The 26,513-nt window shown below is 43.1% G+C and overlaps 1 protein-coding gene across 3 annotated transcripts in view; it reads left to right on the top strand.

Moving 5' to 3' along the window:
• The window catches only part of CTXND1 (cortexin domain containing 1), a 116,781-nt gene that overhangs the window by 26,782 nt on the left and 63,486 nt on the right, over window positions 1-26,513 (top strand). For all 3 annotated transcript variants that reach the window (XR_009732085.1, XR_009732083.1, XM_061394584.1), the window contains exons 2-3: window positions 17,312-17,430; window positions 17,540-17,613. The gene's annotated coding sequence lies outside the window, so the exon portion shown is untranslated. The remainder of the gene's footprint in view (window positions 1-17,311; window positions 17,431-17,539; window positions 17,614-26,513) is intronic.

Genomic DNA, 26,513 nt, shown 5'->3' with positions numbered 1-26,513 from the left:
AGCTTATAAAGTCTTATGTTTCTATGGCAAGTTTAACAATACAGGTTTTTTAAAAAGAAGTAGTTATTGTGGCAACCACCTCCTCATATGTAAATCATCTTTCCTGTCTTAAGGTGTCCAATTTTCAAAAATATTTGTGTATTTCTGCTTACATTTTCCTTGCTTGGATATATCTGTATACAGTCACAGGTACACATGTAGATCCTTTTCTTTAGTTTAGTATTTTCTTTCTTTGGGCTTCCCTGATGGCTCGGTGGAAACTGGGTTCATACTCTAATGAATTGGGTTCATTGCCCTGCCTGTCAGAATGAGGCCTGACACAGAGTTGTTGTTCAGTCGCTCAGCTGTGTCCACCTCTTTCCGACCCCATGAACTACACCCACTCTCCTGGAGCTTGCTCAAACTCATGTTCATTGAGTCAGTGATGCCATCTAACCATCTTGTCCTCTGTTGTCCCCTTCTCCTCCTGCCTTCTATCTTTCCCAGCATCAGGGTCTTTTCCAAAGAGTCAGCTCTTCACATCAGGTGGCCAAAGTATTGGAGTTGCAGCTTTAGCATCAGTCCTTCCAGTGAATATTCAGGGTCAATTTCCTTTAGGATTGACTGGTTGGATCTCCTTGTCCAAGGTTGGAACAAAATGAGCATGTGGATATGATGTGCGGTGTTTCTAGAAGCATCGCTGTGTGGCTTTCACTCCCAGCTTGAGCACCAGCATTCTAGCAGGGCTGAGAACCCCAGGATGGGTTTTGTTCCCTGAGGGGCTGTGCTCTACTCCAAGGCAAGGGCCAGGAGCAGGGCTGGTCCCTCCCCATGCCTGTGATTCTCCCCACCCCCTGCCCCACTTGCCCCTCAGCCTCTCCAGTTCCCTGGGCATGGTCACTGCTCAGAGAGCCGAGGCTCTGATAGCAGACTTGGGGGCCGTGCCCTTCGGGCAGCGCCTGCCTCACAGAGCTCAACTTCTCCTTGCAGTGAGGTAGATCAGAAAGATAATATAGGAAGACTTTACATGCAGTTTAATGTTTCCCTAAATCATCTTTCTGTGCGTGTTCAATGGCCCTGAAGAAAAATCCCTTCAGGCCTCATACAAGTTGCAAGAAGATGAAAACAGAATTTTTAATTGTGTCAGGATCTGCAGGAAGAATGCTAAGTGAAGTGTTAACTCCAGGGGAAATTTATGAAATAGCCCCATCCGTCTCTCCTAGCACCTTCAGCAGCACACCCCCAATCACTGGAAGGCATTCAACTATTAGTCCTTCATGCCCCTCCAAAGCATCTTCTTGATCCCTCCCTGCTTTGTATCCTCCAAGTCAGTTTCATTACCAGGAGGGAGGGAGGGAAGACAAAGAGGGAGGGAGGGAGGAGGGAGAACTCAAGATATCTGGAGGGGCAGCAAGTTAAACCAGTAAAATTAAACTGAAACCTCTTTTTCATGTATCTGAGTTCAGAGTCCTTTTTGGAACAGTTTACTTTGCTCTAGTTCACAGTGAAGAGAGGACACCTTTCAAATAAGAGAACCCCTTCTGCCACTATGTCGTATGCGTGTTGTGTTGAATTTCCTCCACATCAATGAAGGGTTGGTGGGGAGGGGAACTTGAATGCTACATCCCATCATTTGGTTACATTCTATCTACCATTTCCATGTAGCTGTAATAGGAGGGACACCTTCTCCATGGAAGCTCAGCCTGACATGTGGCCAAATCCTGCTTTCTAAATTCTCTATAAAGAAGATATATTAGTTTTAGAGTCAGTAAGAAGTTATTTACCGCAGGTGGCACCAATGGTAAATAATTCACCTGCCAATGCAGGAGACACAGGAGATTTCAGTTCGATCCCTGGGTCAGGATGATCCCCTGGAGAAGGAAATGGCAACCTACTCCAATATTCTTGCCTGGAGAATTCCACGGACAGAGGAGCCTGGTGGGCTACAGTCCTGAGAGTCACAAGGAGTCAGACCCAACTGAGAAGTTAATATTTTAACTTTCAACCCATAACTTTTCAACCGACTCAGAGAATGGCCAGCAAAATAATTCATGATCTTATTGGACTTGGTAGACTGTAATATCCTTCTTGTCATTTGAGCCTTACAGGAGCTATTTGTTTTAGAGTAAAGATATTAAATTCACGCCCAAGAGGATTAAGGAAGGAAGACAAATGGCCTCAAATGAAGTAAACTTCTAAAGGAAAATGTCTCTTGAATTGCTCTAGAATCTAAACTTCAAGTCATTTCAGGTTTGAAGAAGAAGCCTTATTTAGTTCTTGCTTTTGTTTGAACAGAGTGTCTCATTGCTTTCCAAATTCCCCTTTTGTCTGGGCCTTAAGGAGCTAGACACTGTCTACTTTGGGTCAGTCACTTCTCATGCCCAGGCCTGATCCTGCATCTGTGAAATGAAAGGGATGAAGTGACAGTTTAATCCCTAACATTTAGGGCTCCTGTGATTTTGCACTTAGACAGACTCTAAGCCTTACATTTGTGTACGTATTATTTCTCACAGAATTAGAAATTAAACTATAAACTTTAGGAGGTATGCATTTTTACAGATAAAGCTGGAGTGAACCATGCAGCTTTATTTAAAGAAGGGGATGCATTTGCTCAAAAGAATGCATCCAAGTTCTTCCTCTGACTTGGGTGAAAGATAAATGTTATGGCCTGAGTTCTTTTAAATTAGCTTTATTAAGCTTCAGACCACGCTCCGAGTGCACATCAATGTGCAGCCGAGCTTTCAGCTTTATTTAACATCACTGGGAATAAATGTGATGAAATCACACGTTATATTTCCTTTGATGGCACAGGAACCAAGATGAAGCAAGCTTGCTGGGAATTAAAAACTAAATGGCAGTCCATGAATCACTTGCGCTTAGGCACAAGTCATTTCTTTTCCATTTTCCCTTTTCTATTGCAATCACTTTTCAAGGCTTCCTCTCTGAGTTTGAAATCGCTGGCCTAAAAGGCTGGACGGTATATGTGTGGCTGAGTCCCTTTGCTGTCCACCCGAAGCTATCACAACATTGTGAATAGGCTATACCCCAATAAAAAATAAACAAAAAGTTTTTTAAAATAAAATTAAAAAGATAATTTAAAAGAATAACCAACAAGGACCTGCTGTATAGACAGAACTCTCTCAATGCTGTGCGGCAGCCTGGATGGGAGGGGAGTTTGGGGGAGAGTGGATACATGTATATGGATATGCATGACTGAGAATGGATACATGTATGTGTATGGTGAATCCCTTGGCTGTTCACCTGAAACTATCACGTTGTTAATTGGCTATATCCCAATACAAGATAAAAAGTTAAAAACAAATAAAACAATGGATGACTGTAAAGCCCAAGTCATCTCACTACCATGACCCATCACCACCTGTACGCTGTCAGGTCTGCCTTTCTTGGTCATGGAAACAGTCTCTTAAAAATGGCGTGGAGCAGACCACCTTCTAGGGATATAGCAGGTATGTCCCTGTTGGAAGCCCCCGTGCCTCTCTCTGGAAGGGCCTGGGTCCCACTGCCCTGGCGAATGTATGCAGTTCACAGTGTGACACAGCTTCTGTGTCTGGCCTGCCTATGCACTCCGCTCCTACACTGATGCACTGGCAATACCAGGGCCCTGCCCTCTGCTGGGCTCTGTGCTGTCTACCTTCCCCTCAGACAGCCAAAGCTACACACCTGCCTTCACTCGTATCTCCTCAATAGCCAGGCTGCTGCTGCTGCTAAGTTGCTTCAGTCGTGTCCGACTCTGTGCGAACCCAGAGACGGCAGCTCACCAGGCTCCCCCGTCCCTGGGATTCTCCAGGCAAGAACACTGGAGTGGGTTGCCATTTCCTTCTCCAATGCATGAAAGTGAAAAGTGAAAGTGAATTCACTCAGTCACGTCCGACTCCTAGTGACCCCATGGACTGCAGCCTACCAGGCTCCTCCATCCATGAGATTTTCTAGGCAAGAGTACTGGAGTGGCTTGCCATTACCTTCTCCGAATAGCCAGGCTAGAGTCTGACAAATAGGAAATACTTTATTTTTTGGCTGCATGGTCTGGCATGTGGGATCTTAGTTCCCTGAATGGATACTAAGTCACTTCAACATTGTGTCCGACTTTTTGTGACCCTATGGACTAAAGCCCTCCTCTGTCCATGGGATTTCCCAAACAAGAATACTGGAGGGGATTGTCATGCCCTCCTCCAGGGGATCTTCCTGACCCAGGAATCGAACCTGTGTCTCTTATGTCTACCTGAACTGGCAGGCAAGTTCTTTACCAGTAGTGCCACCTGGGAAGCCCTTAGTAAGTGTGTAAGTGTTAGTTGCTCAGTCATGTCTGACTCTTTGCAACACCATGGACTGTAGCCCGCCAGGCTCCTCTGTCCATGGAAGTCTCCAAGCAAGAATACTGGAGTGGGTTGCCATTCCCTTCTCCAGGGGATCTTCCCAACCCAGGGATTGAACATGTGTCTCCTGCATTGCAGGCCATCCTTTACCGTCTGAGCCAGGATCAAACCCACACCCCCAGCATTGGAAGTGTGGAGTCTTAACCACTGGACCACCAGGGAAGTCCCAGTGAAGACTTTAGATTGAATGAGTTTACAATGCTTTCCCAAGGTTCCTCCCCAACAGTGCTGTGTACATATAAGAGCCTAAACAAATGTTTGTTTGTTATTTATGAAATAGACAGCCCGGTTAGTGAATACCACGGTCACTATATTGATAACAAGGGCATTGTATGGAGTCAGATCATACAGACTGTGCTGAGAAAAAGGGGTGTTTGACTTACAAAGGCATAATATTTGACTTACAGAGATAGAGAGAAAAATTCTTCATTCAAGCAGCAACAGCAAACACATATTATATCCAGTGTTTACAGGAGCCAGCTCCAGTGACATGAAGCAGAGTAAGGATAATATGGGAAGTTGAGAGGAAACCAACTGATAACTGGTACCCTGGGCAGGTCGGGTGAGAAGTCTTTTAAGTTGAGAGGTATAATCAACAATAAAAAGCTTAATAGCCATGAAGCCATACACAAAATGAGAAGATAAAAATAAACAAAGCAAACTTATTTGATATACAGAGGAACTAAAATCTTGCATATTACCTAAAAAAGAGTGGCTACTCAATAAATATTTCCTGAATGATTTTTAAAGATTTAAGTTGGCTATAGCATGTAGTATCTTAGTTCAAACTCACATACCCTGGAGTAGAAGCACATGTCTTAACAACTGGACCACCAGGAAAGTCCTTTGAATGGTTTTTAAATGATTTGCCAAGATCACAGTTACAATCGGAGTCAAATTATCCCTTTGGAATGATTTTGGGTTCTGATTAGAAGAAGGGCCTGAGGGACTTACCCTGAAGCTAAATGTGCCCCGCAAAGCAGGGTTGGGTTGTTTTATTTTTTACTGTATGTTTATTTGGAATGATTTTAGAAGTTGTTGGCTGATAGTGAACACGCATAAATGAAAGCCTTGACAAAGTCCTTTGGCATTGCCCTTGGTATTGGAAGATTTAACACAGCACTATGAATGCATTATAGATAAAACAGACCAAACGTGAAACTTGAGAGGTTGAATACTTATTGAATCAATAGCACTGTGCATGTATATATATATATGTGTGTATGTATATGTACAAATATACATAATCATACTTAGAACTGTACATGACATCATATTTTCAAGTTACAATTAATCACTTATAAAAATGATTATATAAATCATTAAATTTTATAATAACACAAGATCCATTTGGATCATATAAATTATAATCATAATTATATAGTATTACATATCATAATATATAAAATTTATGATCCATTCTAAAGGAGATCAGTCCTGGGTGTTCTTTGGAAGGACTGATGCTAAAGCTGAAACTCCAATACTTTGGCCACCTCATGTGAAGAGTTGACTCATTGGAAAAGACTGATGCTGGGAGGGATTGGGGGCAGGAGGAAAAGGAAAACATTGTAGTTTTTCTTCATTTACATCATCAACATAGCAGTTGGCTTGGGACACAGTGTATGCAGAAAGGTGGGGTGATGAGACGGAGGATGAGATGGCTGGGTGGCATCACCGACTTGATGGACCTCATTTTGGGTGAACTCCGGGAGTTGGTGATGGACAGGGAGGCCTGGTGTGCTGCGATTCATGGGGTCGCAAAGAGTTGGACACGACTGAGCAACTGAACTGAACTGAACTGATGATCCAAAAAGTAGGAATTGCAGGAGCCACATTTAACACTCATGAATCAATTAAAACTATAAAACATAAAACCAAAAATCCAACTGGATATTAAGAATCACTTTCCCAAATTCTACTGAATAAAGAAGGGGAAACTGATACCATGTTAACATAATTATCATCAGTCATTACAGATTGCATTTCAAATGTTTTTGACATTTGTCATATCGTTCAAGATACAATCATGAGTTAAATTATCATAAATGTTCTTTACAGATAGTGTGATCTCAAATAGCCCCAGGTATGAGCAATATGGGGCTTCTTTGGTGGCTCAGTGGTAAAGAATCCACTTGTAATGCAGGAGGTGTGGGTTTGAAACCTGGGTTAGGAAGATCCCCTGGAGGAGGGCATGGCAAGCCACTCCAGTAGTCTTGCCTAGAGATTCCCATGGATAGAGGAGGCTGGTGGGCTACAGTCCATGGGGTGGCAAAGAGTCAGACATGACTTAGCAATGAAACAACAACAAAAATAAACAATATGGGCATGGACAGGGATAAGAAAAGATAAAACAGACCCTTGGTTTGGTCAAGGAGTACGTTCTGATATCTTCACCACCTTCTATCTTTGCTGATAATGTTGAATAACTGCATAAACTCAAGAAAACATTGCAGTTTTTCTTCATTTACATCATCAACATAGCAGTTGGCTTGGGACACAGTGTATGGAGAAAGGTGGGGTGATGAACATCCCAAGAAAAGATGCATTTGGTACTTCAGAGCAATTAACAGTATAGACAGAATGAGTCAAGAGGGGCAATGCCAATAAGTTACAGATGCTGGACCGGTGCCAGACTCTTTTACTAGATAAAGCATTTGCTTCTGCACAAAAGACTCACAGTACATGTGCTAGTTAAGCCTCTTCAGGTTGCAAGTGACAGAAATGTCACTAAAACTGAATTAAGAGGGAAAAGTGGGAAATAGACTATATTGACTCTTAATGGAAAAGTCCAGGGATTTCAGCTTCAGGAATGGTTGTATCCAGGTGTACAAACAAAGTGGTCTGTCCCCAACCATCTCTTGTACTGCTTCCCTCCCCATCGCTATCTTTGTGTGTGTGGTTAACAACAGTTACCAGCAGATGAAGGGTTTTATTCTACAGGCCACCCTGATGGAAACAGTGCATCTCTTTTCAGGGAGTTGTACAGGTCCAGGAGCTGCCTACAATTGTGCTAACTTGGGTCACATGCTCACTGCTGATTGGAGGATGGAATCTGTCATTGGCCAGCCCTGGATGACTGTGCATCTCTGAGCCCACTTGGACTTAGCTCTTACCAGAGTTATAGGGGCTAAGATGGTGGCGAGCTATTGGACATTTTTCTTTAAGTTGCTTCCTCTAGCACATGTGATTGGATACATACCTGAAAGAAGACATGGATAACCCATCCATGTCATGAGCATTTAAGGTCGCTCAGATGCATGCAACCTAGATGTCCATTGACAGAAGAATGGGTAAAGAAGATGCAGTACATATATACAATGGAATAAATAACTCAGCCATAAAAAGGGATGAAATTGAGTCAGTTGCAGTGAGGTGGATGAACCTAGAGTCTGTCACACAGAGCAAAGCAAATCAGAAAGAGAAAAACAAACATTGTATATTAATGCATATGTATGGAATCTAGAAAAATGAAACTAATGAACCTATTTGTAGGGCAGGCATAGAGATACAGATGTAAAGAATGGATTTGTGGACACAGTGGGGGAAGGAGCTGCTGCTGCTGCTAAGTCGCTTCAGTCGTGTCCAACTCTGTGCGACCCCAAAGATGACAGCCCATCAGGCTCCACCTTCCCTGGGATTCTCCAGGCAAGAACACTGGAGTGGGTTGCCATTTCCTTCTCCACTGTATGAAAGTGAAAAGTGAAAGTGAAGTCGCTCAGTCTTCAACTTAGCAACCCCATGGACTGCAGCCTACCAGGCTCCTCTGTCCATGGGATTTTCCAGGCAAGAGTACTGGAGTGGGGGGAAAAAGAGGGTAGGACAAATTGGAAGAGCAGCATTGGCGTATACACACTCCCAAGTGTAAAACAGAGGGCTAGTGGGAAGCTGCTGTGCAGCACAGGGAGCTTAGCTCCATGCTGTATGGTGGCCTAGAGGGGTGCGATGGGGGTGAGGGGTGGGAAGGAGGCTCAAGAGGGACGGGGGTATACGTATACATATAGCTGATTCATGTTGTTGTATAGTAGAAACTGACACAACATTGTAAAGCAGTTATCTTCCAATTAAAAATAAACTAAGAAATAAAAAAAGGTCACTCAGATATATTCAAACCATGAGGGTCTAAAAAAAAGAATCTGCCTGTGTTCGATCCCTGGGTTGGGCAGATCCCCTGGAGAAGAGCATGGCAACCCACTCCAGTATTCTTGCCTGGAGAATCCCCATGGACAGAGGAGCCTGGAGGGCCACAGTCCATAGGGTTGCAAAGAGTCAGACACAACTAAACATCTAAGCACGGCACATGAGTGTCTAGTGTGCAGAAAATATGCAGCAATGCCCAATAGAAATATAATGAGCCACACACATAAGTTAACATTTTCTAGTTGCCAAATATGGCAACCCACTCCAGTATTCTTGCCTGGAGAATCCCAGGGACAGAGGAGCCTGGTGGGCTGCTGTCTGTGGGGTCGCACAGAGTCGGACACGACTGATGTGACTTAGCAGCAGCAGTTGCCAAATTAAAAAAGTAAAAAGAAGCAACTCAAATTAATTGAATAATATAATTTAATCCAATATTCCAAAATTAGCATGATTTTAACAATGTAATAAGTATAAATAATTGTTAATGAAATATTTACATTTTTTTCCCATGCTAAGTCTTCAAACTCCAGTGTATTTTACTCTCACATCACATCTCAGTTTGGACCAGCATACTTTCCAAGGTTTAATAATGACATGTGGCTGGGAGTTACTCTCTGACAGCACAGATACATATTATAAAGAAATATTAACATTATACAATGATACAATGTTGTTTCTGGAGAGGAGGTTTCATTTTCTACTTTATATTTTCCTGTATCTTGTAAATTTTCTATGAAAAGCATGTATTTCTTTCTAAATAATGGTAAAGTACTAAGAAGTATGTCAAAATCGTTCCTGCAATGTGCTCATTCATGAGATAATGTCAGCTGAAGGGAACTATATCTCCTCATCTTCCCTAAGGGTCTAGCCTTGGCATCACTCCCCCATTTTTTAGTGATCAGAATAAGGACAGATGATTCTGACTATTCAATTTGCTATTGATATGATGCTGGAAGCCTTAAAGGCTTCCGCAGGTGCCAGAAGCAAAGAGCAAAATAATCTCCACAGGCTGGAATAATGGTATAAATCTAATAAAGCTTACACATGATACAAGGCATCCTTGGTTGGGTTCCAAAAGCTAAGTGCACACGTACAGAAATACGGATGATATGGCTAAGGGGGTGTGTCATTTCCAAAGGAATTAAGAGGTTAGGTGAACTCTAAACTCAGCATCAGCCAGCAGTTGAGGAAGCTGTTAATAATGGATGCTGGGGTTGTATTCATAGAAGCGGTGTCCAGAACAAGGGAGCAGATGGTCTTGGTCTCTATTGAGCGATCAACCACTGAAAGTGTCTCATTGTTCTGGGTACCAGGGTTTGAAGGAGACTTTCCCAGAAGAAAACAGGAGAGGGAACAAGAAAAAGAACTGAAAAGTGAATGCCCCAAATTAAAAAAGCTGGAGGAAATTGAAGATGCCTTTAAAGATAGGGAAAAATGTCCACCATAACCCGTGATAAGAGAAATATAAAATATAAAAAAAAAACACCGAGGTGTTTTTATCCAATGTTCAGCTTGGCAGACATCCTACAACATAATGACAGTATTCACTTTTGACATTATTGGGCTCCTCCTCATGTTTGCTGGAGGAGAAGTAGATACCAGGCAGATTTTGACACCCTGAGAAGATCATATGTTAATATAACACCTCTTGTGTTATATATATTAATTATTTTCAGTAAAAATGAAGTCAAAGGAAGCGTTATTATTATGGCCAGAAGAGAAGTGCAGTTATTTTGTTTCCTTTCTTGAACTTCACACCCCTAATGAATCATATCAGTAAAAACGATTAGGAGGCACAGACATGAACCTACAGTACACAAATATCACAGCTCAGTGCTTTTTCATTTCATTAACAAACATTTTTAAATGTTTACCTATCCATCTGTCTTGGTAATAGGGAATAACACTGCAGTTTCTGTTTCCAAGACTAATTTTTATAAAGTTTTAAATGCAAGTAGAAGCTTTAAGTGATCACACAGAAGGACAGACTTGAAGTAACGAGTTTTGTTTTTTTCATCTTTACAGTCATTGCATAATCCTAGTTTTGTGTTTGTTTGTATTTTTAATCTTTTGGCCACACTCTAGGGCACATGGCATTTTAGTTTCATGTGATTAAAACCACACTCTCTGCATTGGAAGAACAGGGTCTTTTAAAATTTTATTTTGGGGTATAGCTGATTAACAATGTTGTGATAATTTCAGGTGAACAGCAAAGGGACTCAGCCATATATATATATACATGTATAAGCTCTCCCTCAAGCCCCCTCCCATCCAGGCTGCCCCGTAACACTGAGCAGAGTTCCCTGTGCTGTAGTCAGTCCTTGTTGGCTATCTATTTTAAATATAGCAGTGTGTACATGTCCATTCGAACTCCCTAACTATCCCTTCCTCCACCATTCCCCCCAGCAACCGTAAGTTTGTTCTCTAAGTTTGAGAGTCTCTGTTTTGTAAATAAGTTCATTTTTTTTTCATTTCTTTTTAGAGTCCACATATAAGAAATGTCACACAATATTTCTTCTCTGGGCAGCGCAGAGTCTTAACCACTGGACCACCAGGAAGTGCTGTTTAAGCCCAGGATATGGAGGACCATGTGGGCTCAAGACAGGACTGCATCAGAAGTAGGCCCCCAGCTCAGAAGCATACCCTGACTTGGTAACCATTTGCCTCTCATTCTGCACCAATAGCTGACTTTGAAAGGGGCTAACAGCCTGACTATGAGTCTTCCAGGTTAATTTCCACGTAGACAGAACCCAATGATTACGTGTAGATTATTAAAATCCAACAGTGACTGCTGAAATTTATTTAGAATTTAGACCAATCAAAGATCTGGGGGAGGGAAGAAGTCTTTTATCAGGAACTGTCAAATTTCCAGGCTTCTCTTATAGTTCAGTCAGTAAAGAATCTGCCCACCATGCAGGAGACCTGGGTTCGATCCCTGGGTTGGGAAGATCCCCTGGAGAAGGGAAAGGCAACCCACTCCAGGATTCTTGCCTGGAGAATCCTATGGACAGAGGAATCTGGCAGGCAACAGTCTATGGGGTCAGTTCATGGGGTCAGAAAGAAAACACACCAAATTTCAGTTGATTTTAATATCAGCTTTTTAAGTTTTCTACAGATAATGTATCCCTGGTTGCTTCCACCAGGGGGCGACTTTCTCCACTTCCTGCACTCCGTGTGCCACTGGGAAGCGGTAGAAATTGGTACCACATCGCCCCCGAAGGAGAATGTAGCACTCTTCGTGCAAGTTATAAGCGCTTTCGCTCTTTCAGTCAGCAATTCCACTTCTGGAAATTATACCAGATACTCTAGCACTGGCACAGAATAACTTGGTTTCTATTCACTGTAGTTTTAAGTTTAAAAGAGTGGAAATGACCAAAATGCTCATCAGAAGAAAACTGGTTTTATAAAAAAATTGAAAACAGTGTAGTGATTCCACAGGATGGAATAGTCTGTCACTGGATGGGGCAGGGGGAGCGGGAATAAGTCTCTCTTCTGCTGAATCAGAGCCAAAAACAACAAAGTGCAGAACGGTAGGAATAATATGCTATCTTTTATGTACAAAAGGGAGAACGTGAACTCAAGTTTACCTTTGTGGGGACTTCCTTGGCAGTCCAGTGGTTAAGACTTCACCTTCCAATGCAGAGGGTGAGGGTTTGATCCCTGGTCCGGTCCAGGAGCTAACATCCCACAAACCTTGAGACCAAAATACCAAACCAAAACAAAAAGCCCAGAAGCAATATTGTAACTAATTCAAGAAAGACTTTAAAAATTTACATTTGTATCTACACTCTGGAGAGCTATGCCACAAATTAATGACAATGGAGGTGTGAGTGAGGGCATAAAGAAATGGATGGAAACATGGATGGATGAAAAGTTTCAAAAATAAAGCAGCCTCCTGCAGACAAATAGACATCTTCAAATCTGTGCTTGGTTATCCACTTCGGGCTTGTTGCCAGTATCTGCAAAGGACAAAAGTTGGACCTTTAAGCTGAGGTTACAACCAGCGCTTTGTTTAGCTCAATATCTAAAACAGACCAGCATGGAAAGGAGGGTGGAAGAGAGGCAGAGAGAGATAGATTGAGAACAAATTCAACTCAGCCTTTGGTCTATTCTTTTCGTTTGCTTTGTTTTTCTTTAACATTTTTATTTATGTATCTTGTTGTGGATCATTTTTAAAGTCTGTATTGAGTTTTCTGTAATATTGCTCCTGTTGTTTATGTTCTGTGTTTTTTTGGCTGTGAAGCATGTGGGATCTTAGCTCCCTGACCAGGAATTGAACCCAAACCCCCTACACTGGAAGGCAAAGTCTTAACCACTGGACCACCAGGCAAGTCCCAGTTCTATTGTATGGATGCTCTAAGGATTTAACTCTAACTTGGAGCTTTTTAGAAATGGTTCACTAGTCTTTCCCTTGAGACATCAGCACACAGATCTTCCTGACATAAGTCACTTAGGCGACCGACAGACCAAGCGTCCTCTTTGCAAAACATTACAAATTCTACCAAATCAAAACGGCGCCTGTCTGTCAGTGATTTAACACCTTTCAGCACAGGGTTACTTTGCCGCACTGACTGTACGGCACAGACAAATGTACTGAGCGTTTTTATCTGTTGAGTGTATATTTTTTATGGAGAACCCACTCAGTTTGTCTTTCTGACGAATGAATGTAACCTTCTTTTCATCAACTTGGAAATGTCTCTGGTGACTTCCCATAAATCAGTTCTAATGAGTTCAGTGCAAAAGTTGAACATACAGGAGAAAGTTTAGGAAAACTCGCATTCACTCTCCACCTCATTTGACACCAGAAATTGCCTCTCCTGATACAGTAGAATCAGCATCCTCTGCAGAGGAGTGTGACATGTAATCATCTATTATATGAAATTCACTGCAAGATATAGAAAATGTTTCATTGTTATCCCTCAGATACCCCAAATGGCTGAGACTTATTGCATCTTTTTCTTTTTTCTTTTTTAGTCTTTATAGAATTTGTTACAATATTGCTTGTTACAATATTGTTCTACATTTTGGTTTTTTGGCTTCAAGGTAAATGGGATCTTAGTTCCCTGACCAGGGATCAAATCTCCACCCCCTGAATTGGAAGGCGAACTCTTAACCACTGGACCACCAGGGAAGTCCCAAGGCTCATTGCATCTTATCTGCACATCTTTATTAGCAGGATGGGAGTTGACACAGACTTCAGATGTTGCCAGGGCTTCCCCGGTGACTCAGATGGTAAAGAACTTGCTTGCAAGGCAGGAGAGCTGGGTTCAATCCTTGGGTCAGGAAGATCCCCTGGAGAAGGAAATGTAAGCCCACTCCAGTATTCTTGCCTGGAGAATTCCATGGACAGAGGAGCCTGGTGGGCTACAATCCATGGGATCACAGTAAGAGTTGGAAATGACTGAGCGACTAACACTTTCACTTTTCAGATGTTGCCAAAAAGAGAAGTTAACAGAAATGAGGATAGAAAACAGGGGAGAGGCTCATGAAAACTCAGGTGCTTGACTATGTTCATATGTGATTGAGAGTAAATACAACAACAGAACATTGGTCACAGTTGCACTGATGCTTGAGGGACAGAGACAGTCCCTTGGAGAGGAAGATTCTGAGATTGCAAATGCATTATTAAACTCTTGGAAAGTATCCGCCATGAGGATATGCACTGAAGGTAGAGGAAATTGGTCTCTTGGATGAAAATGAGCAATGATTTCAGAGAGGACCCATAATGTGTTATGTGGTAACAGCCCATTTATCAGGGAAATAAACATTTCATTGGAATGAAAAGCACTGTAGCTCTTCCTTCTGCATTTTCTTCAAATAGTATTAACGTGTGAATTTGGGGACACAAACATTCAGATCACAGCATAAGGCAACCATAGTCCTGGTTTGCTGGTAAATAAATGTGAAATTTGTTTCTGTCTCTGTAAAACTTCAACACTTTAGCTGCTTTCAAAACTGTAGTTTGCATATTGGCCTGTTTGTTTGAGTTTGTCTCTGTTGAAATAGAAGTATGTTTGACCTCAGCATAATGACTTTTTAAAGAAACATAGTAGAGGAATAATAGAAGGATTTCATAATAGACGAAGTAGACTAGGAAACACAAGTCAGAAAGGCATTACGTGGACAAATCAACAACATTCTTATTTATTTTAGCATATACGTATTTTATCCACCTGGAATTAATTCTGATATATATGTCAGAGTTTCTAGCTTTGTTTTTTTTATCTCATTTGCTTACATTACCAAAGGTATCTCTCATTAAAAATACTTCCAAGTTTAATTTATGTTTGTGGTTTTTTGCATTTAAGGGGGAAAACTCTGGCTCCAGACATAAGTCCTAAGATTGACGATGGAAACAACCCAATTTAAATCAGTATTTCATTGGGACTTCCCAGTGGCTAAGACTCCATGCTCCCAATGCAGCAGGCCCAGGTTCGATCCCTGCTCAGGGAACTAGATCCCACATACCACAACTAAGAGTTTGCATGCTGCAACTAAATATCCTGCATGCTGCAACTAGGAGCCAGTGTAGCCAAATAAATAAAGATATAATCAATCAATCGATATTTCACTGAGCAGCATTTAAGGCTGAAATCCATTTTCATTCATTCCTTTCTTTAGGATGCACTTACTGAGCACCTACTTTGTGTTGGGTACTTTAAAAAATTTTTTTAATTAAACCTTTTTTTAATTGGAGTTGATTTACAACACTGTTAGTTTCAAGTGTTCAGCACAGTGATTCACTTTTACATATGTGTATGTGTGTATACTTTTTCAGATACTTTTCCCTTATAGGTTATTACAAAATATTGAGTAGAGTTCCCTGTTTGTTATCTATTTTTTCCAGGGTTTGTGTGTGTGTGTGTGTGTGTGAGCATAGTTGCTTTACAATGCTAGTTTCTTGTTGTATAGCAAAATGAATGTGCTGGGTACTTCTTGTGCACCTGTTTTGTACAAAAGAATTATCAGAAGCTAAGACATACCTTTAAGGGGCTGAAGGCCAGGGCTCACCAGAGCCCAAGCCTGCCCAGAGTGAACACAACCAGGAGAGTGCATATTGACAGTCATACTGGAGTCCCCTGCCGAGGTCCCTGAGGCCCCAGACTTGCTTCCGTGGCATGTAACGTCCCTTTGGTGGTTTCCCCAGGTTTAAAGTCTTGGCTGTAGCTTTTTTAAAAAATCTGTTATTTTTCCTTTTTACCTTTAACCCACGTCACTCATTTCTCCCTGCCCCCCAAGCCCCTGCCTCTGGCAACCACCAGTCTATTCTTTGGTTCTATGAGTTTGACTTTTTATTCTTGTTTTACTTTTTAGATTCTTCATAAAAGAGAGATCATGCAGTATTTGTCTTTCTCTGTTTGATTTATTTCACTTAACATGATGCCCTCAAGCTTCATCCACATGGTTGAAATGGCAAGATTTCATTCTTTTATGGGTGAATACTATTCTATATACCACATCTTCTTTATCCATTCATTCATTGATGGACACTTAGGTTGCTCCCGTGATTTGCCATTGTAAATAATGCTGCAGTGAAAATGGGTTACTGTTTTCTTTTTCTCCGGATAAATACCCTGAAGTGCGATTGCTGGATCATATGGTAGTTCTATTTTTAATTTTTTGAGGACCCTCCATAGTGGCTGCACCAATTTACATTACTACCAACAGTGGAACTTTTCCTTTTTTAAAAAACTAACATTATTTTGACCACTGCTATGAAATGCCATCTTTCTCAATACTAATTTCCTTGAAGCATTTAGTTTCTTTCTGTTTATCTGCCTATTTCTGAACTATAACCAGACTCGTTTAATTATCATAGCTTTCAGCCAATGCTCATAGCACAAGCACTGGCATTTTTATTTCCTCAAGAATGTCTTGGCTCTTTGTGAGCATTTATTCCTTTAAATGAACTTAGATCTACTTGACAAGTTCAGAAATGATCTTGTATTTTCATTAGAATCAACATTAGATTTATAAATTGGTTTTGAGAGAATTAATATCTTGGAATAACTATTTCACTGCCTAGGCATTTTGCTTCAGTTATTCAAGTTGATTTTTATGTCTCTCAGTGAAAAACATAACATTATTAAAAATGAAGACCCAGCCAATTTCATCCTGTTTCCTCTTAAGCATTTTATAAATTATGTTGTTATTTGCTCAGAGTCCATGATATTTCTTATCTAATTATTACCAGGACAATTATGGATTTTTGAATGTTTATTTTGTAGTCAGCCACTTTAAATTAATTTTTCCAGTTTTTCGATTTCTTCTCTCAGTTTTCTAAGTAGGCAATTGTATTACCTGTAAATAAGTCATGGTAATTTTTCCTTCTCCTTCCTCAAGATCAAGCTTCTTTCACTTCTTGGGACTTCCCTGGTGGTCCAGTGGCTAAGACTCCTCACTTCCAATGCAGAGAGCCTGGGTTCAATTCCTGGTCGGGGAACTAGATCCCACATGCCACAACTAAGATCAAAGATTCTGTGTGCTGCAACCAAGATCCAGGGCACCAAATAAATAATAAATAAAAATTTTTTAAGTTTTTTTTCTTCCTTGATTGTCAGAGAACTTTCAACAGCGGGGTTATACTGAGAGCAGTGTGTTTTTAGTTTTCTTGGTTTTCAGGAGAAAGCCATCACACACTGGCCCTTGTCCTGGGAGTTACTCCCCATCATGGCAGAATTATGTTAGCCCAGGTGAGTCTCACCTTGGCCCAGCTAGCAGAGCCTTCCCATGGAGGCAGCTCTGAAGACAACGTGTCAAGACTGGTCTCCACCCACTGTGCATCCTGCATCTCCTTGCAGGCATCTGTGGTCACTGGGCCTGGCTGCTCTTGGAGGGATGTGACTGGACAGCACTGCTCCTCACTGGAGCTCTGCAGGCCATGGGGAGCTCTGCCACGTCTCCTCCCTGGGACCAGCAGGTGAGCCAGGACCTCTCTTCCCCTGCTGGGGCCCAAGGGGCGAGAGGAGAAGCAGAAGAGGGAAGACTTTTGAAGTCCAAACTCAGAACTGATATTTTTTGCATTTCAGCCACTGTACCGCCAGCCACGACAAGACACACGGCAAAGCCAAGGTCAAGGGAAGGAGAATGACACTCCACCCAGGTGAGCCACAACACAGGTGTGAACATAGGAAGCACCGTGCAGCAGTGCACAATCGATCCACTCCCCACATCCCCTAAAAAGGGTCAGAATGAAGCCCGCAGGCACGGAGGAGACAAATTATAAAAGACATGATGTATGAAACCTATAAAATGTGTAGTTAAGTTTAAAACCACCCATTAACACGAATATTAACTTAATGCAGACATTATGCTGCTGCTAAGTCACTTCAGTCATGTCCGACTCTGTGTGACCCCAGAGACGGCAGCCCACCAGGCTCCCCCGTCCCTGGGATTCTCCAGGCAAGAACACTGGAGAATGCAGACGTTATATACATCCTCAAAAAGTTTTAGGAAAAAAGAGGCTGTTAATAATAACCTGGGGCTAAAAGAGTAGATAGATTATTCCAAGAAAATATCATGTTAAATGTTGGGGGAGATAATGAGACATTTAAAGGCATATCAAATTTCTTATTTTACTTAGAGTTATTTTTCACTGGAGTAAAGACAAGTTCAAATGTGTTTTTTCCTTAAACATAATAACTAGTGTCGTAAATAAGATACATAGCTTCTAATCTGCATAAAGAAAAAAGCAGCAAGAAAAAATATTAGCATTTAACAAATAATAGTTGGAAAAGAGAGGAAAGCATAAAAGAGGAAGTATAAAATAAGACAGTCAAGATACAAATGAACTTATTTACAAAACAGAAACAGAATCACAGACTTAGAGAACTAACTTATGGTTACCAAGCAGGGAAGGGTGGGGGAGGGATAGGGAGTTTGGGATGGACGTGCACACTGCTATATTTAAAATGGACAACAATAAGGTCTTACTGTATAGCACAGGGAACTCTGCTCAATATTATGTGGTAGCCTGGATGGAAGGGGAGTTTGAGGGAAATGGATACATGTGTATGCATGGCTGAGCCCCTTTGCTGTCCACCTGAAACAATCACAGTATTGTTAATTGCCTATACTTTAATAGAAAATAAAAAGTTGAGGGGAAAAAAAGATCATCACTTTTACCAAATCCCCCTTCTCTCACTTTCCAAGAAGTGAGACTGCTTTGATGTCAAAGACGGGCGTGCAGGGACCAGGGGCTCCCACTCAGACCAGGCCTCCTGCACGTGGAGACTCAAAAACTTCCTTGGCCTTTGAACAACTCAGGCCGGCTGCAATCATGGGGAAGCGAAACAGCACGGTGGGCCAATGACAAGTGCTATCATTTGGTTGAAACTTAAAACAACAGGGCCCATATGGGTAGGAAATTATTTTTAAATGACTGAAATGTCTAATTTGCATAACTTATATTTCTCGCTCATATTTGCACCCAGTGGGTGTTATATGAATATTTGAATACTTGATGACTGATTAATATAATTTGGGAGGACCACTCATTGTTGAGAAGGGTTCGAACCAATTGATTTTTTATTTTTTAAAGGCTGCCAGTATCTGGAAAAAAGTGAAAAAGTATCAGAATGGATTCAGGGAAATTATAGTCTACCTTAAATGTTTACATTTAATGAAAACAACATTTTAAAACATGTACACAAAAACACAATGCATCTGTGTACGTATCTCGTTTGGCAAGAATATGCCAAGTCATATTTGAGAAACGTGGTGATCCTGATCCCGTGTGTAGCCCCCATTCATGCTCCACCCCCACGCCCACTCCGTTAGGTCCTGGAATTGACATCACACATGATTCAGTTGATGGGGTCACACTTCCCATGCTAAAAGTCCTCCAGATGAACTATTACTTCTCAGGGTTCTTGGCCTCCTTAATCAATAGAAATTGACTGGAGGCAGACAAGAAACTCGGGCGAGGCTTAATTGGGGTCCCTGCTGCGGCTGGAAGTAGGGACAACAAACAACAGGGTCCTTTGCTTGCTTGCTCCCCAAGAGGAGGGGTGGCGAGCTTGTTTCTTATATAGGGTGAGGGTAGGGGTGTATCCAAGGATGAGGCTGGAGGAGTGACTCAGGTGGTCTGCCCACCTCTTAGGTGGTGCTATGTGTACAGCGGGCATGTGCAGTACCCTGCTTTTGCTCCTGGCTCTTCAGAAGTGACAGTTGGGTTTTTTGGTCTCTTTGTATCTTTGCTGCTGCTACTGCTGCTAAGTCGCTTCAGTCATGTCCGACTCTGTGCAACCCCACAGATGGCAGCCCACCAGGCTCCCCCGTCCCTGGGATTCTCCAGGCAAGAACACTGGAGTGGGTTGCCATTTCCTTCTCCAATGCATGAAAGTGAAAAGTGAAAGTGAAGTTGCTCAGTCGTTCCCGACTCTTAGCAACCCCATGGACTGCGGCCTACCAGGCTCCTCCATCCATGGGATTCTCCAGGCAAGAGTAGTGGAGTGGGTTGCCATTGCCTTCTCCGAGGTGCAGAGTCTGCCCCAGCTGCTCGTGCACATGGTTATTTTTAGTCCCCTACAATTTCTTTCTATTTTATTGCTGGAAGAGAGGTGTGTCTAGGTGCAAACATTGCAGTGAAGGATCCCAGGTCCTAGGTTTGTCTCAAAACAACTTCCTGGATCAATTAGAAGACCAAGAATCACCCCTGGCCACACTTGTCACTCCCTCCAAGTCACTCTGGGCAGCACCTTCCCAGGACCTGGATGAATAACAGAGTAGCCTCTGGGGCCTTTCCAAGCCCTGACAACATGGCTAACTTCACTTCTGACTCCTGATAGTTTTTTGGGTTTTTTTTTCCCCAAGAATTTTGACTTGTGGCACTCCATAGATCTGGTGCTATTACATCAAACTAAACCTTCAGGCTGATGGTTTATCCCTCTCACCCACATAGATGGCCTCACTGTACCTGGTTCTCTCGCTGCATCTATGGTGGGTCCACTGTGGGTCACAGCAGCTCTCTACAGATACTGATCTGCAGCGGAGAAGGGGATGCACTTCCTGAACCACAAGAGGGGCGTGCAGGGCTTCTGGACCATAGGCTGACGGGGAGGCCAGATGTGGTGCCTTCATAATCACAATCAAGAAATACTAGATCCTGGACCTCCCTGGTGGTCCAGTGGTTAAGCATTTGCCTTGCAATGCAAGAGACATAGGTTTGATCCCTTGTCCGGGAAGATCCCATGTGTCTCAGAGCAACTAAGCCCATGAGCCACAACTACTGATGCCCAAGCACTCTAGAGCCTGTGCTTTGCAAGAAGAGAAGCCACTGCAGAGAGCAGCCCGAGCACCACAACTAGAGAGGAGCCCCCGCTCCCCACAACTGAAGGTAGCCTGTGCAGCAATGAAGACCCAGCACAATCCAAAATAAGTAAATAAATAAATCTTGAAAAAAAAAAAAGAAGTGCCAAGTCCTTCAGGATGTATCCTGATGGGCCCCAGATGCTAGGCTTAGGGGATTTGAAGACGAAATCACAAAGATGCCCAATTCCAGAACACAGTGGGCACTGGCCTGCTTCGACTGCTTTCCTTTGTGTCTGCATGTTCTCACTTCTCTGATTAAGCTTATTCTTTGGCTAAAGTTTTTCCACAGGCAAAAGGCAGACGTAAGACATAGGAGGAACAAGAACCGCAGGGTCCTACTCTATTTCAAGGCCACATGGGGTTCAACTGCCCTGAAGACTTGTCTGGAGGATGACACCTCTCCAGCCCATGGGGGACATTCAGAAGAGGATATCCTGGAAGAGATAGGGTGGCCCCAGGCATCTGTGGGATAGCTGACCCCTCACCCCACCTCTACCCACCGCCCCTCTACCGCCAGGCTTCAGGAAGGGCAGGGCCAGGGCAGTGTCAGAAACCTGAGACCCAGAAATCTGAGATTCATCTCAAGGCCACTGCCACAGACAGACCCCGCCTGTATCTCTTTGTGTCTGCGTCCCAGACAGACACTCAAATGCCCCGGCTGGGGTCAGTAGTGACTGCAGACCAATCAGCTCGTGGCCAGGACCCAGGGCCCATGGACCCGCACACTGCTGGGATCCTTTCAGGGAAGAAGAGCTGTGACCCAGGCCACCACCCAGATGGTGTTGACAAGCAGCTGGGGAATAATCCATCTTCACGAGGACCATGAGCATGGAGAGGGGTGAGTCATTTCTCAGTGCCTGGGACGCCTCTTCAGCTGGGCACATGGCAGAGGGTGCTAAGGTCAGGACCAGGAAGTTCTCCAGTTCACTAAGCATAGAGGTCATATCTTTCATACTGATAAATATGGTCCCCACCTCCTCCCAGTCCAAACCCACTCCACACATCCTGGCCAAGAACATCCTGCCAGGACACAATCGTACCCCAGCCACCCACATAGTCAGAATGTTCCAGGTCTCCCCACAGACTCCCCCCACATCCTACTCACTCTTCTATGACTTGGTTCAACACTGTCCCAGTCACTCTTTTTATATATATAACTTTGTGTGCATGTGTGTGTGTGTGTGTTGGTCGTTTAGTCTTGTCTGACTCTGTGATCCCATGGACTATAGCCCACTGGGCTCCTCTGTTCATGGGATTCTCCAGGCAAGAATACTGGGGTGGGTTGCCATTCCCTTTTCCAGGGGATCTTCTGAACCCAGGGATGGAACCCAGGTCTCTTGCGTTGCAGGCAGATTTTTTTAACACTGCCCCTAGGAGATGTAATTTACATACCACAAAATTCCTCCTTTTTTAAAATTTATAAAATATTCCTTTATTTGGCTGTACCAGGTCTTAATTGCAGCATGTGATCTCTCAGTTGTGGTATGTGGATCTAATTCCCTGATCAGGGATGGAACCTTGGCCCCCTACATTGAGACTATGGGGTCTTAGCCACTGGACCACCAGGGAAGTCCCTCATCCTTTTAAAAGTATACAATTCAGGGGGTTTCAGTATGTTCAAAGTTGCGCCACCATCGCTACTGTTTACTTTCAGTATATTTTCATTATCCCCCCAAGAAACACCATACCCACTAGCAGTCACTCCTGATTTTCTCCTAAGCCATCCCCCAGCTCCTGGAAACTACAGATTTGCCTGTTCTGGACATTTCAGATAAATGGAATCATACTACACGAGGCCATCTGCCACTGGCTTCTAAAACACAGCATAATGTTTTCAAAGTTCTCCCATGTGCTTCTTGACCATCTTGAACAGAGAAATGGTGATGAAGACTGACAGATAGATAGACAGATAAATATTCTATCTTGCACATATCTTTGCTGAAAAGTCTATTCAGATTCTTTGCGCATTTTTAATTGACTTGATTGTCCTTTTATCGTTGAGTTGCAGGAGTTTTTTAATATGTTCTGGATACAAGTTCCACACTGGCCATAGGATTTGCATCACATTGTGTTATTGAACTTGAACAAGCAATGGCAAGATAAGTGTAAACCTCCTCAGAAAAGGTGTATTTCACATACTACAGCAAACAGAACATGCAATGTTTAAAATTTTCTTTGTGTAGAAATCATGCTTCTGTTCACTGTCAATCCTAGGACAAAACCCTTCCCACCGAACCCCCTGGTATGAAGTCAGGGAGGCTGACCTCCGAGTATCTCATCTTAGACAATCAACGATTTCAGCCTCAGGGGAAGTGATGAAGGAGCTAAAATATCCCCTAGCTTGGGGGCGGTTTTCCAGCTGTAGGCAAGGCCTTCCAGGAGGGACCATCCTCTTTCAAAAAATATATGTGTCCAAAATTCCCAGATTATTAACAAAAATCCCTTCACCATCAGACTGAAATCAGGGTGAATAACATCTGAATGGTGTTTGATCTTGCTTCTAGTGGAGGGTGAAGAGGTGGCAGGGAAAAAAAAGAAGCTCTTCTCTAGTCTCAAGTCTTCCAGTCTTGAAATCCTCTCCTTACTTCTATGCTGTAAATAAATTGAAATTTCCTCTGGGACCAAGACAGAACTCAATGTGGATTTCAGTAAGGTCCTAAAATACCTCTATAATAATAGATTTTGCTTTACTCCAATGGCAATTGGAGCCATTTAAAGGACTTAAGCAAGAGAGTGAAATGATTTGATTTATGAAAGATTATTTCAACCACATGATGAAGAATGGGAAGGGCCAACCTGAAAATTAAAGTTAGGAGGTTGCTGCAATTATCTGGGAGAGAGAGGATGACAGGCGGACAACAGGGATGGAGGGAAATGAGCAAATACCCAGGCTTGATTGTTGAGAGTGAGGAGTAGAGTTGAGCTCACGAATGACTTCCACATCTTGGATTTGAGAAGTTGGGTGGGTGTGGTGCCACCAACAAAGACAAAACACTTGGGAAGAAGAGAGGAGCTGGGGTAGGGAGGGAAAATATCAGTTGAGTCTTAGACACGAGGCAATAGAGTGGCCTTATGTGCAGCCAGTGGTGTTTGGAGGAGTGGGTCTGAAGGTCGGAAGAGAGGGTAGCTTGGTTGTTGGGAGCTGTCAGCACGGAGATGGTCATTGGAGCCTTGAGAGTGAGCAGGATGTCTAAGGGATGGTGCATGGATGAGGCAAGGACAGGGCCCAGGACTGAGCTCCCGCCCAGGGAGCTTCTGTCCCTAAGAAGGACACACCAACTGGGCAGCCTAAGACAGTTACCGCAGAGGAGGAAAGCCACAGGAGATGGACAACGTGGTCAATGGAAGAAGGAAGGTGCTATGACCTGGACATTTGTGTCCCCTCAAATTCACATGCTGAAGCCCTAACCTTCAGTTTGACTAAGGGCTGGCAGACACCACCTTCTTCCTGTGTCTTTTCTTGGGAGAGGAAAGTGAGCTCTGAGGTCTCTTCCTCTAGGTATAAGGGTGCTAATCCCATCCTGGGGACTCTACTTTCATGGCCTCATAAACCTAATTCTCAGACTTCTGTGTAGAATATCAACTTGATAATAGTTTGAGGTGAGGCCTTTGGGAGGTGATTAGGTTTGTTTTTTATTCTTAAGTGCTTTATTTATTAATTTTTATTTTTGGCTGTGCTGGGCCTTCACTGCTGCGCTCTGGCCGTCTCTAGTTGCGGTGATGGGGAGCTACTCTCTAGTTGCAGAGCAAGGGCTTCCTATCGTGCTGGTTTCCCGTGTGGAGCATGGGCTGTAGAGCACAGGCTCTGTAGTTGTCATACACAGGCTTGGTTGCCCCAGGGCATGTGGGATCTTCCGGGACCAGGGATCGAAACTGTGACCCCTGTATTCGGCAGGCAGATACTTAACCTCTGGACCACCTGAGGAGTCCAGGAATTAGGTTTAAATGAGGCCATGAGAGTAGAACTCCCAGGATGGGATTAGCACCCTTATAAGAAGAGGAAGAGACCCCAGAGCTCACTCTCCACCAAGGAAGGACACAGGAAGAAGGCGGCGTCTGCCTGCCCAGGAAGAAGACCCTCTCCAGAAAGAGAACCTGCCAGCACCTTCATCTTGGAGTTTCCAGCCCCCAGAACCACGAGAAAGAAATGCATGTTGTTCAAGTGCCCCAATCTACAGCATTTTTTTTATAGCAGTCCAAGCTGGGTGAAACAGAGAACATGGAAACTGAGCTAAATGTTGACAGAAGAAAAGAAAGGAAGAAGGGAAGGAAAAAAAACATTAGGGCTGTTGGATTTAGTTATTTAAGGTCATGGACACCATAGGTGAGATAAGCCTTTTGGAGAGTTACGGGTGGGAAGTCAGATTGCAATAAATAGAGGGAAAGGTATAGAGAGAAAGCACAGAGAACACACGAGAATGGAAGCGAGTGATGGAGAGGTGCCTGGAAGACCCAGTAGAGGGTTGGTGATGTAATCTTATGCTCCGTCTTCTCGGTCATCCAGAACTTAACGCCCTGTTGTTGAACATCACTTGATGATGTGTCTGCCTCCCCAATTGGTTCCTTAATTCCAGGGACAGTCTTACTTCTGTCTATTGCCCCAGTGGTGTCTAATACAGAAGAGCTGATCAATAAAACAGGGAGGATTTTAGTTTCTATTTGTCTGTATGACAGGTAGTGTCTTTGTGAGAGGACCCCTGCCCACTCTCCAGGGCAGAGTACACGCTATGTGGCCTGTTTCCATGGCATTTGGAAGGACGTGGCTATGTTCCTCCACTTAACAGAAAAGCACACTGAACTAGCTCAGCCACACGGGGAATTCATTGTTCTTCCCACCATATGGCCTGGTGCTGACAACAACCGGGGGAGACTCTGCTGGCTCCCACGAGCCCCAGGATGTGTGAGAAGTGATGTAGAGCAAGGGTAATAACACAGCAAGATCGAGAAGGAGCCTAACATTCTTGCTAAGTCCAGACCCCAAAGATCCAATCTTTGCTGCCATGGCAACAACTGTCACAGACCCTGGGGCTGTCTGTACAACATTCTCTCAAGGATGCAGTTGCCGGAACTTCCCTGGCGGTCCAGCAGTAAGACTCTGCCTACTTTACTTGTTTATTTTTATAAAGAGTCAGACAGGACTGAGCGACTGACAAACAACAGTTAACTGTATCCCCCATGCTATACATCACATCGCGTGACTTCTTCCTTTATTTTACAGCTGGAAATCTGAACCTCTCCGTCCCCTTCACCTATTTTGCCCACCCTCACTGTCCTCCCCTCTGGTAATCATCACTTTGTATCTCCGAGTCTCAGTCTGTTTTGTTCATTCGTTTTGTTTCTTAAACTCCACCTATATGTGAAATCATACAGCGTTTGTCTTTGTCTAACTTATTTCACGGAGCATAATACCTTCAAGGTTCATAAAACTCTTAGAAGAAAACACAGGCAGTTAGTTCTTTGACATCAGTCTTAGCAATATATATATATATTTTTGATTATGTCTCCTTGGCAAGGGTGACAAAAGCAAAAATAAACAAATGGAACAGCATCCAACTGAAAAGCTTTTGAATTTATACTTTAAGGCAGGACAAAGAAAAATTAAACATAAAATTCTCTGTGTGTGCCTGTGGGCCTCTGCCCTCCCTCCCTAATATGCAGTGTGCATCTATGTTACACATTAACCAGACCTCC

This window comes from Bos javanicus, chromosome 21 (genome assembly GCF_032452875.1).
Source record: "Bos javanicus breed banteng chromosome 21, ARS-OSU_banteng_1.0, whole genome shotgun sequence".
NCBI lineage: Eukaryota > Metazoa > Chordata > Mammalia > Artiodactyla > Bovidae > Bos > Bos javanicus.
This window is presented reverse-complemented; position numbering and strand designations above follow the sequence as displayed.